At 37.4% G+C, this 6,625-nt stretch overlaps 1 long non-coding RNA gene across 1 annotated transcript; it reads right to left on the bottom strand.

The window, feature by feature from the left end:
- Positions 1 to 1,414: 1,414 nt before the first annotated feature.
- LOC122842427 lies at positions 1,415 to 3,256 on the bottom strand. The gene is made up of 2 exons (XR_006372552.1): positions 3,066 to 3,256; positions 1,415 to 1,966 (listed from the first exon to the last, which is right to left on the bottom strand). It is a non-coding gene; the product is annotated as an uncharacterized LOC122842427 (long non-coding RNA).
- Positions 3,257 to 6,625: the final 3,369 nt, after the last annotated feature.

Raw genomic sequence — 6,625 nt, 5'->3', positions numbered from 1 at the left:
GGAGGCAACAGCTGGGCTTAGTATCGGTTTCGGGGGCTTTCCCAGTAAACTCCCGTTTGCGGCCGAAACTCACGCTGAGATTAAAGTGAACTTCTGCTTTTTGTGGTTTCCAGAACCAGAACCTGTTATTATTTTTATTTTACATGCAACTGTCCTGCATCCAACCTGAAAATAAAACAATTTATGATATTGTCAGAAAATGTGTATATTGTATATATTTATACAAGATATGTAATATTACAATGGAAGTTTGCTAAATGTTTTTACTAAGTTTGAGATGATCGCCTTAGAGTATTTGGCTTTTTAAAATCTTAGTTCCTAAATTTTAAATTGGACAGATCACATGATGCTAAACAGTCTAAACACTCGTATAGTAAAATTATCACTTTAATTCACATTTTTTCATTTATAGACAATATTTCACCACATCTGCTTTCCTACTATATTGTATGTTGACTTTGTATGCTTATTTGTTTGTTTTTTGTAGTGTTGAAATGAATTATTTGCAATTTTAAGATGTTTTTGTGTCCTCTCAATCGCCTTTTGTTTATCTGTTAGATGGAATACATGACAAATTGCTTGGTTTCTTTAAAAATATTTTTATATTTTTGGTTTCATTCAAGACTGAACCAAAAGAATGTTTCATAAACAAATAAAAAATTTTTTGTTTTTTTACAGTTGTGGATGGTAAACCTGGGATCTGGTCCCTTTCTGCTGCAGTTATCTTAGTGAATGGTAAATGAAGGAGTGACACTTTGGCTCCATCTTGTGGCGCTTTCCTTTCGATTCATGAACAATGGGTTTAAAGTAAGTCAGAAGCTGGAGATTTTTTTATTAGGTTATTTATGCTTCAAAACAATGCATGTTTAGTTATCTTACTGCATCTGTAACTCATTTACTTTATTTAAACTTGAACTATTTCTTAACTTTAGATTAATAGGTTATCTGATCATGCAGAAAATAGAAAACCGCATAAAACAACTTACATAAATTTCTGAAACCATTCTGCCTACTCAATCCTAGAAGAGTAGAAGCAGCAAAACTATACATTTTTAAATTCATAACATAATACAGACTAGATTTTTAACATGTTCCGATGGATGAAACCTTAAAAAGAAAGGAAAGCGTAGTTTTTTGTCCTGAGCGTAGATTAGTGTGTGTGTGTGTGTGGGTGGGTGTGTGTGTGTGGGGTCGAGCACCAGTGGGACAACCATGACCGAGGATAGAGCCACTCCTCATTTCCTTCCCGGATGGCCAACTGTCCCCAGCAGTCCCGTTCAGGACGTCAGAGGAAAAGCACAACTTCTCAGCTTGGAAATAGATCTTTATTTACTCTGAGTTAAATATAACAGCTGCTGCCTCCGTCCACAGAAAAAGTTTAATAGATCTTGAAACAAAATGACCCAAAAAGCAACCGTAGTCAATATATTTTTATTTCCAGAATGAACAGAAAGTACATTATATTCATCTGTTCAGACAAATTATGTAATTATAAGCTTGAGAAGAATAAAAACTAACAAATGCTGTAGTTTGTTTTTGTGGGATGTGCTCCTGAGCCGAGCAGTGCAAACAGTCCCACTCCCGGCCACCAGGAGGCGCACGCCGAGAGTGTAGGGTGTTTACATTCCCTGGATCTCAGATCGACATTAGATAAAAACCTGAACCATGATGTGAAGAATTAATTTTAGTCTCCTCCTTTGTAAATATCAGCATATAAACTCAGATTAATCAACTATTTATGCCTGGAATTTTTCACCGGTTTTAATCTGTTAGTTTCATCAGAATGTTTTATACTCATGGCTTGAACACAGCTGATATTTAATTCCCAACTCAGGCAGCAAGCCTGTTTTTATTAATAGGATGATAAATGTAGGGGTGGAGGAGGAAGTGATCTTGAAATGCTTCCTTCCTTCCTTGTCTCCTTGTGGTCCTCTGGTGTGTGTTACACCCGCTTCCTCTTGGCTCTCTTTGTTGAAGGGAGAAGGAGAGAAAACTTATTCTTAACTCATTTAACAGCTCCTTCTCAAACTTTTAAGTAATAAAAAGATGTCAGTTGCACTTTAAATGAGTTTCTGTTGCTTCTTTGCATGTCCGGTTAGTGTGTAGTAGTGGGCACAAGATAAGAACTTTAAAAGCATTTTAGCTATGTAGCACTGCTAGCTAACAAATTTAAACTGAACACGGATTCTTTTAAAGATGTTGTGCCCCAATTTTTTTTAAATGACAACAAATATAAAAAGAGTAAAAGCATATATTATGAGCGTATATCTACAATCTTAAAAGGTCTGATTGAGGAAAGGTATTAGAAAAAAATATTTTTAGGCAGTGACATCATTAGGTGAAGTAGCAGAATCGCATGAACAGAGGTGAAAAATTTTGTAAACTGGCCTTTAAATACCGTTTTTATCAATTCTCTTGAAAATGGGAGCCACATTAGATTGAAACAAGCAAGAAAACCATATTACATAGACTGGTCAAACCTAGACTGAAGCTACAACTGGAAAGATAGAGAGACATTTTTTAGGAAAACACTTGAATCCATCTCATTGCATGCTAGGAAAGATCAGCTTCTAGAGCTCTGGAGCATCAGTAGCTGTTTATAAACCTGTGCAAAACTTTAGTGATACTTCACCAATGTCAAAAAGAACAAAATTGTGAAATTTCAGTAAATAAGAAGCACAATTAAAATCACTCGTGAATAAGTTTGTTCATGCTACAAGTCATAAAAAAATATCCTCCTACTACTTCCTGTCATCTTCTTTCTCTTTTCCGCCAGCAGTAAAACTTTATTTCGATACAGCTGAAAAACCACCTCATTCTAGCACAAAAACTTCATAAAAAAAACATGATTTTTTTTTTTCAAAATTGTCGTGTTTCCATTAAGGGGAATTTATTTTCATATTTTCACTTTATGATCAGTAAAAACACAGCTCCTGTTTACATGCATAACTGTCATGGCGCCAGGCCTCGTTCATTGCACAAAACTGGTTTTGCAGACTGAAAATGAACAAGAACAATTCATGGAAAACAAGTTTTAGGGGAAAGATTGTTAGCATAACAGTTACCTTATTCAGGTCTGAGGAGTTTACAGGTTTATATCTCTGTTTGTAAAGTCGGATAGCACTAGAATGTGGAAACCTTCCTGAGATGGTAAGGGCAGTTGGCTGCTGCAAACATCCGACTGAAAGCCCAAAAACCTAACACCAGCTTCCAGTCAAGGATGTTTACAGTAGCCCTGACTGCCAAACGGGCCGGAGGCGACGCAGCACCTGTGAACACACAGTTCTGTTAGCTCTTATTTATCAAAGTTGCAAACATGTGGCGCATAAGAGAAACAGGAGGAAACAAACTGATTCTTTTAAAAAATGTTGTTCATTTTCATAGTTGGCCTGAAATCAAACTGTGTCATTCTTCCTTGAGATAAGTGAACGAACGAATGAATGAATGACTGTGTCTCCTGCTGACGGAGAAATTAGTTATTCGGTGACGCCGCTCATGTTGCTCCTGTAATTACTTACAGGAAATGGTGGCGCCTCTCTTGTGTTTGGGGTAAACATTTGATAAATGATCAAGGAAAAGTCAAAAACCAGCACTATTTGCAGACAATAGTGCCAATAAATTTAATAAGTATTAAAATAAAACTTAAAAATCAATGCTGTCAGTACAAAAATGGGACACGTCTTCTGCTTTTGTTTTATTCTCATCAAGTCTCTTTAGTTGAAATCACTCGTCACCTTTCTACTAGACATCTACTAACTAACTTAGGAAAGGTTCATGATTTCTTCCACCTTGACAAAAAAATCTCAGCTCCATCTGAGAAATAATGTCATCACATGATGCTGCCACTGCCATTTTTCACTCTGGGAATGATCTCCTTTTAGTAACCACTCAGTTCAACATATTTATACATTTTCAGCTGGTGCATTTTGCTTTTATACCTCATTGTGTTAACCGACTCACTCTTTAAAACACCTGTTCCTCTCCTGACCTGTGGTGGCGCTGCACTAAGAACGACTGAAGGAAACGGCAACCTCTGAAGAAGACATGAGCACAACTTTCTTTTGCCAACGAAAATGGAGTGGCGTCAGACTTTAGCGATTCTGTCTTTATTAAAAATACTAAAATTTAGCGTTAGACTTTTGTGTTTGTTTAGTTCCCATTTACCCAGAATGCCCTACACCATAGTCTATTTTCCGCCTTTGGAGCAGTCTTCGGTCTGCTTGGCATTCACATAGACATTCGAACCAGAGTTCACTCCAATCGAACTGTGACCGAGGTTTTTAGGCGGTTTGATTACGCATTCACACCTCCCCAAATGAAGGGACTTTTAAGACAAACGGACCAGAGTTTGATCAAAGCGGACTAAACGTGGCTGTTGTGAATGCAACCTCACCGTACATACAGCTAAGTGCTGAGCAGCCACCCGCATCGTTAATGACTTCCACCATGTTTCCTTTAACCGTTTTTGTTGTCTCGTAAGCATCGTGTCAGCATGTGACATTCCACAACCTTAACTCCCTCAACACACACACACACGCACACATACACTCATTTACCATGTAAACACAAGTTGGCCCTTCTGTTTAGCCCTCATACACACTCCCACAGCTCAGCATATGTACACACACACACATAATCACTTCTTCACACGCAAATGAGTGTGGAGGTCTCCCATTTTGCCCTGCCTGACCCTCCTCCCAAAAGTTAAACGCCTGCTTCCTGTTTCTTCTTCTTCTTCTCTCCTCTAAAGCAAAAAGGCGCAGATTTATAATCAGCTGTGTGAGCTTTCAGAACGTGTGAGATAGCAGAAGTGAGAGAAAAAATGCGTCTGTGACTGATAAAGAGCATGTAATCACATGTGCGTTCTGTGCTGAGAGAAAGTTAGGAATTTCTTTTCTGCTTTGCGGCAGAAAAGAACTTGAGTATGAAGCAGCCGCTGAGCCAGAAAAATGACTTCAGTCTGAAAGTGTTTCCAGCAGGACACCGTGTACGAAGCAAGATGACAAGTTTTGAAATTAAGAAAGAGATTCGTCTAGGACAGGGTTACTCGTAGCAAAAATAACTTGTGAATCAGAGTGGAAAACAGCAACGAGTAAAAAGAAAACTCTTATTGATACATTAACACACTAATGAACATAAAAAGTTATTCCGTAATTCTCTTTCTTAAATTAAAGCCAGTACCTGAGCCTTCAAAACATTTTTATTATTATGAGTAAATAAGAAAATCTTGTTAATTTGTTTCTTGCTGAACTTTCTCTAAACTGAAGAAAAGATGCTAACTGCTTGTATGTTTACCACAGATCCCCACTCTAAAATAATCCATAATTTTAGGCAGCCAAAAATACTTTCTCCTCTTTGATTATTCTTATTGTTATTATTATTATTATTATTATTAGTTGTCAGTCATGGCAGCATAGTGATGTTAACTCATAGTGATGAGTTAAGTCGTTGATTCAGATGTTCAAATATCTTCATATTATTAAAAACTGAGGTTATTCAGAGAGTTAAATACTGTAAGGAAGATACTATCTGCCCATACGGTCTCAGCAGAACCTCACAGAAGCCCAATTCAAACTGTCAAGCTTGGTGGTGGAGTGGAGTTGATCTAGGGTGGCTACACGGCTGTTAGCTCATCTGTTTGGTCAAAATTTCTTTATATTTAAACAAACTGAAGCTGCTGAGAGCTTTCTACTGCAGAGAAGATACTAACGGCTAATAAACTCCACACAGAACCCCACTTACAAAAAACCAAGCAAACAAATAATCTCCAGTTCCTTAGTGTTTGGTAAATTCTCCCTTGTACGAATAAACCTAAAACCTTCATCAAGTTTTGTTTTACTCCAAATAATCAACCAACTTCCCGCTCACTCTTTCAATTGTTGATTAACGAGAAATTCCCTCAAACACTTATTAACTTACTGTGAATCTCCTCTCGGCGTCCACCCACATTGTGAGTTTTTATTTTAAAAAAGAAATGTACACTCGTGTGCTGTGTATCATATGTAGACTTCTGGGCACTATTCTCTTCCAGGTCACTTAGGGAACAAAGCAAACTTTATCAGGACATTGCAATCCTGCATTCCTCAGATTCCTAGCACTTGGCAACCGGCTAACACAGAGCGTACAGAGAAAGAGGAGGAGGAAGGCAAGCGGAAGACAGCGGAGGGAGGAGAAAGAGAGGGCAAATAAAAGCAGGTGTACATACTCGCTTTTACTCTTTCCTCATACTGTCTGAAAGGAATCTGCAGCGTTGCCTAAAAAGCCAGGCAGCATGTGAGAGGAAACAAAAGCATCCTCTGAGATAACAGTTTGCCAGTGTGTTTTGTAAAAAATGTGTGCATTTCTTTCTGGGCGGTCCAAAAGTTTAGTCAGCCTGCAAAAAACAAAAAAGTCTTACCAAGTATTTTTGGTCTAGTTCCTATTGCAAATATCTTATTACACTTGAAATAATAATAAAACTAACTTACAAGTAACCTTGGAACAATACATATTGATGATAAAGTACTTGTTCCACTAACAGATAAATTAACTACAACATGGGAAAAATGTCTCAAGTGAAATTATCTGACAATTGAACTGGTACTTTTTCATCAATATTAAGGAATGATTTACAATACAAGTGCCT

This window comes from Gambusia affinis, linkage group LG13 (genome assembly GCF_019740435.1).
Source record: "Gambusia affinis linkage group LG13, SWU_Gaff_1.0, whole genome shotgun sequence".
Taxonomy (NCBI): Eukaryota; Metazoa; Chordata; class Actinopteri; order Cyprinodontiformes; family Poeciliidae; genus Gambusia; species Gambusia affinis.
Note: the sequence above shows the minus strand (reverse complement) of the source record. Positions and strands in the feature narration are given on the sequence as shown.